This window comes from Herpailurus yagouaroundi, unplaced genomic scaffold, assembly GCF_014898765.1.
Source record: "Herpailurus yagouaroundi ecotype Mexico unplaced genomic scaffold, PumYag 77, whole genome shotgun sequence".
NCBI classification, from domain to species: domain Eukaryota; kingdom Metazoa; phylum Chordata; class Mammalia; order Carnivora; family Felidae; genus Herpailurus; species Herpailurus yagouaroundi.
The window spans coordinates 20285657-20292193 of record NW_024412388.1 but is presented as its reverse complement, the minus strand read 5'-3'; positions in this window follow the sequence as shown (position 1 = coordinate 20292193).

Sequence of the window (6537 nt, the reverse complement as noted above, 5' to 3'; positions counted from 1 at the left end):
CTCCAGGACCCAGGTTCTGGGGTACCCAGAGGAGCCACTGGAACAGCTCAGGCTCTGTACAGAATGAACTCCGGGCTCTATCACTCATTAGTTGTGTGACCTTGAGCAAGCGTCTTCAATCTCTGAGGCTCTGTTCTCTTAGCTACAAAAATGGGGATTGGGGATCTATTCACTGAGATATTGTGAGTATCATATGGAATAAGGCACCGAATATGCCTAACACACAACAGGTGGTCGTGGTTAGCAGAAGTAATTTGTTTTCCTACTTATTCTCAGAGGCAGTGGCCTTGCCTCAGAGTCCTGGCCTCAGAACGGCTGAAGAGGCAGAGAGGGAAGAAGGGGTTAAAGTAATATAGCTATCATCTATTTAGCACGTACCTGTGTTGTAAGTGCCCTGTTGTAATCACCACATGAAGTTATTGCTACTTTCACCTTATAGATAAGTTGTCTGAGACACATAGAAGTTCAATAACTTGGCCAAAGTCACACAGCTAGTAAGCGGCAGAATTGGGGCACAAATTCAGGCCCTCTCGCACCAGAATTCACGTTCTGAATCACCATACTATCCTACCTCACATGAAACCCATTTTCAGATGAGAAATGCTGACGTTCACAGAGCTTAAATTCACACTGCAGCTGAACAGGTGCACATCTAGGACTCCGACTCAGATCCGGCCTCCGAAGTTCTGGCAATTTCCTCTGTTGCATGCTGCCCCCCAGTGGCCCCTATGGGAGAAACACACCAGAGGCAAGCTGCAGACTCGCCTGGAGCCTGATCCACAGGCCCCTGACCCCACTGCTCCTCCCATGCCCAAAGCTGCACATCTTAACAGCTTCTAAGTACCACTCTGAATGTCATCTGCATCATGTACAACTGTGCCGTTCCTTAGCCATCTCGCAAATCCTCAAATTCAACAAGTCTAACTCCAAGCTTATACTGTTACATCCCAAACTTGCCCTCCTCAGTCATCACCAGCCAGCCAGCAGCACAAGCCAGAACCCCAACCGTCTTGACACCTCCCTCTTCTTCCTAGTCTGTCACCAACCCAGGAACCTGAATGGTGGCTGAGGAAGGACATCAGAAAAGTAGACATCAAGTAGAGTAAAGCAACAGTGGTGGGAGTGGAAGGTCAGGACAATGGCCCCTGGTCATGGCCAAGAGCAAAACTGAGTTCTGGTTAGAAAGGCAGGCCTTCCTTTCTGCTTAGAAAGAAGCCCAAACACAGCTTTAAGGGCTGGGAGGCGATCACAGTAAGGAGCACGATACTGGGAGCCAGAAGGACTCAGTACTGCTCATAGTATGGCCTTGGGACTTTGATGAGCCTCAGTTTCCCCATCGGTAAAATGAATATGACAATGCCTACCTAGGGCTGTTGTAAGGATCAAATTTAAAAGTGTTTGCTTTGTAAACTGTAAAGGCAAGCAGTTAGGAGAGGTTGGTTGTTAATTGGAAAATTCATTCCAGTAGACTTCTCTCCTTTGTTATACTGAATGCTGGACCCATAAGGTATATTGTTTTGTTTTCTTTTTTTTTTTAATTTTTTTTTAATGTTTATTTATTTTTGAGACAGAGAGAGACAGAGCATGAATGGGGGAGGGTCAGAGAGAGGGAGACACAGAATCCGAAACAGGCTCCAGGCTCTGAGCTGTCAGCACAGAGCCCGATGCAGGGCTCGAACTCACGGACCACGAGATCATGACCCGAGCCGAAGTGGGCCGCCCAACCGACTGAGCCACCCAGGCGCCCTTATTGCTTTGTTTTCAAAGAGGGTCATCAATTTTTGCTTTTTTTAAATTATGGTAAAAGAAAATATATAAAAACCTAAAACTTACCATTTTAACCACTTTTAAGTGTACAATTCAGTGGCATTAATTACATTCACACTGTTGTGCAACCATCACCATTATCTATTTCCAAAATTTTTCATCATCCCAAATAGAAACTCTGTACCCATTAAGCAATAACTTCCCATGCCCCCTCCCTCCAGCCCCTGGTAACCTCTAATCTCTGTTTTTATACATTAATCTGTTCTAAATATTTAATGTAAGTGGAATCACATTATTTGTCCCTCTGTGTCTGGCTTATTTCACTTCGCATAATGTCTTCAAGATTCATCTATGCTGTAGCATGTATCAGGACTTCATTCTTTTAAGATTTAATTTTAAGTAATCTCTACACCCAATGTGGGGCTCAAACTTACAGCTCCTAGATCAAGTCACATGCTCTACTTACTGAGCCATCCAGGTGCCCCCAGAACTTCATTCCTTAGAGCTGAATAATATTCTATGGTATGTATATGCCATAATTCATTTATTCATTCATCTCTTGATGGACGCTTGAATTGTTTCCACCTTCTGGCTATTGTGACTAATGCTCCAATGAACATTGGTCTATAAGTATTTTGAGTCTCTATTTTCAATCCTTGCGGGTATATACCTCATGTGTCCTCAGGGTTTTTTTTTTTATGTTTATTTATTTATTTTGAGAGACAGAGACAGAGAACAAGTGGGGAAGGGGAAGAGAGAGAGAGAGAGAGAGAGAGAGAGAATCCCAAGCGCTGTCAGCGTTAGAGCCCAATGCAGGGCTGGATCCCACGAACTGTGAGATCATGACCTGAGCCCAAATCAAGAGTCGGACGCCTAACCAACTGAGACACCCAGGCAACCAAAGTGTCATCAGTTTTCGATGGAGTTTTCCAATATGTACTGTAGCAGGAGGAAGGGCCCTTGGGAACAGGGCCCAGTGTGTTAAAGTTTGGCAGAAAGAGGTTCGGAGAAGAGAGGTTTCTGTGTGACTATGATTAGAATAACAGCTAACTGTGCCTTTTGCAAAACACTCCACAAAACTCTAGAGGGGGAAATATTATCATTGCCATTTCACAGAGGAGAAGGAAGCCAGTGGCTTCTCCAAGGCCACATAGCTGGTGAGGGCTCTGGGGGAAAGATCATATCTTCCTTCCTTCCTTTTCTTTTTCTTTCTAAGTAAAGAAAGTAGTTCTAAGATGCTTCGGTCATCATGTTCTTACATATTAACCCATAGCATTTTAGGTAGCACAGATTTAGAATCTTGTAGTGCGGTTCTGCACTTTTACAACTAAACATGTTCTGGAAAAAAACAAAACTATGGAGACAGAAAAAAGATCAACGGGTGCCGAGGCCTGGGATTAAACCAAGACACTCACTACTGAGAGGTTTAGGGAAATTTGCGGGGGGCGGGGGGTGATGGAACTGATCTGTATCTTGATTGTGGTGGTAGTTACGCAACTATGTGGCTTTTTACTTATTTTATTTTTTATTTTTTAAAATTTACATCCAAATTAGTTAGCATCTAGTGCAACAATGATTTCAGGAGTAGATTCCTTAGTGCCCCTTCCCCATTTAGCCCATCCCCCCTCCCACAACCCCTCCAGTAACCCTCAGTTTGTTCTCCATATTTGAGTCTCTTATGTTTTGTCCCCCTCCCTGTTTTTATATTATTTTTGTTTCCCTTCCCTTATGTCCATCTGTTTTGTCTCTTAAAGTCCTCATATGAGTGAAGTCATATGATTTTTGTCCTTCTCTTACTAATTTCACTTAGCGTAATACCCTCCAGTTCCATCCACGTAATTGCAAATGGCAAGATTTCATTCTGATTGCCGAGTAATACTCCATTGTATATACATACCACATCTTCTTTATGCATTCATCCATCGATGGACATTTGGGCTCTTTCCATACTTTGGCTATTGTTGATAGTGCTGCTATAAACATGGGGGTGCATGTGTCCCTTTGAAACAGCACACCCGTGTCCCTTGGATAAATGCCTAGTAGTGCAATTGCTGGGTCGTAGGGTAGTTCTATTTTTAGTTTTTTGAGGAACCTCCATACTGTTTTCCAGAGTGGCTGCACCAGCTTGCATTCCCACTGTATGTCTTTTTAAAGACTCACCAAACTGTACCCTAAAAAGGCAAATTTTTACCATAACCTTTAAAAAAATTTTTTTAATGTTTATTTATTTTTGAGAGAGAGAGAGACAGCGTGAGCAGGGGAGGAGCAGAGAGAGGGAGACACAGAATCTGAAGCAGGCTCCAGGCTCTGAGCTGTCAGCACAGAGCCTGACAAGGGGCTCAAACTCACAAACCGTGAGATCATGACCTGAGCCGAACTCGGTCACTTAACCAACTGAGCCACCCAGGTGCCCCAAATTATACCATAACCTTTGAAAAAAAGAATGAAAAAGTGAATGGAGGAAAAACTAAGATTCTAGTCTCACATTTTTGTTACCTTGAGAACCTTGCAAGGGACAACACCCTTGATTATTTAGAGCATAAATCTCTGTTTTTTCATTCATTCATGATAAAGCAAAAGTACTTAAACCTATCATCCAACCCGAGAACTAGAACATCACTAAAAATTAAACCTACTTATGGGTTCACCCCATCCCACCCTCAGGTAATCACTATTCTGAATTTTATGTTCTTCATTCTCTTGCTCTCTGTTTTGTTTTGTTTTTAAATAGTTTTTTTCACACATAAATTAGGCCGGGCCTTACGAATTTGCCATTTTTATAGGTCAAAACAGGTCACAACCCTGCAATTTCATAGGGGTTCAAGCCAATATTATACCTAACCATAGTGGTTCTGGTTGTATTTGCATTTTATAAAAAAGATACCTTTCCATCTCTACTCTTCTGGGACTCGCATTTTTTAAAGTTTATTTTATTTTTTTTAAGTTTACTTATTTATTTTGAAAGAAAAAGCACAAGCAGGGTAGGGACACAGAGAGAGAGAGAGAGAGAGAGAGAGAGAGAGAGAGAGAGAATTACAAGCAGGCTCTGCACAGTCAGCACAGAGCTCCATGTGGGGCTCCGAGATCATTACCTGAGCCAAAGTCAGATGCTTAACTGACTTAGTCACCCAGGCACCCCTATTTTGTTTTTCAGTAATTTCTACAACCAATGTGAGGCTGGAACTCACAACTCCAAGATCAAGAGTCACATGCTCTTCTGACTGAGCCAGACCCCAAGGAACCTGCATTTTTGCACTCAATATCATCTCAGCGTGATCCGGCCACCTTGTTGTCTTTCATTCATTTGCTACTGTTGTGTAATTATTCCACATTTCTTTCTCTCCCGTCAATGGCATTTGAGCATTTTCGGTTTGGCAATACTGTGAACAGCATTTCTACCACCATTCGTATACATGCCTCCTGGCATATGTGTGCAATTCTTGTGGTTGCATCCCAGGAATGGACTTGCTGGGTCTTAGGAGACACAGATGTTCAGCTGTACACAACGTGACTCGCTTTCTGGGCTCCAAATGAGGCTACAACGTGCCACCTGCCCCCAGGTGAAAATGTGGACAAGATGTGGTGGGCCAGAGTTGTTCTGGAAGGTTTCTGGAATTGAATTCTTCCGGAATTGAGCACCTACTGTGTGCCAGTGTGTGAGGGTGCCCTGAGAGGTGATAGGGAAGGGAACCCCCCAGTTGCTGTGGGAATCATCTTCCAAGGAGTATTCCATCCTGGCTGGACAAGGGGAGGGCTTGGGACCCAAGAAAGGCAGACAAAGGGCTCTCTCCTAGTTGGCAGTATCTCCATCCGGGGTTGGGAGGTTGTGTATCTGGTACCTCTGGAGCGGAAGAGGCCTAGGCCGTGCTGAACTCCTCCCATTTACCAATCCTTACCCTAAAGATCTCTCCCCATATCCTTTATCTCACTTTGCATCCATTATCTTTTTTAATTCTCCCAGTGAGAGAGAGGTACTATTAGCTCCACAGATGAGGCTCAGAGGAGGGAAGTGCCTTGCCCAAAGTCACATGGTTTTCCCAACTGCCTGAACAAATCATTCTCCCTTCCTCAGCCTCAGTTTCCTCATCCGTAGAATGAGAATGAGAACACCTGACCCGCCTCACAGACTAGGGGGAGGATTAAATACTACTATGCAAGCCCGAGTCCTGGAGATGCTTCGTGAAAGTCACTTGTTTATTCGTGCTATTGTTATTATTAGGTTGTTATTAAGGGGAGCAGGAACCCAGGATAGTCTGAGCCCTGACTTCTCGGCACCCAATGATGTTGCCTCTTGCAGGGACTCCATGAGATGCGCTAATCATGGCCCATTTTGGTGACCTCTGCCGCTCTGCCGTGTGTCCTTCCGGACTGCACAGCCCAGCCCCCTCCTCCACACTGCTCGGAGGCCCCAGAGTAGAAGTAGTCATCCTCCCCTACAGATTCCCCCAAATAGAGGTGAACTGACCAGCGAGCAGATGATGCACACCCCCTATTCTACCTCAGGGCAAAGGAAGACACCGGAGCCCAGCGGTTCACTGGCTTGAGAATATCTGCTGCGCACCTAGTATGTGCCAGGTCCTGCTCTGGGCACCAGGGGCATTGGGAAACAAGACCAGCCTCTGTCCTCAAGTCAGAAAAGGAGGAGACAGAGGACAAAACTGTGCTGAGCACTCTGCTAACGAAGTACTGAGACCTGTTCTATGTAACAGAAAACCAGACAGGCCAAGGGGGGGGGGGGGGGCGGGGGGGGGGGGGGGGGGGGGGGGGGGG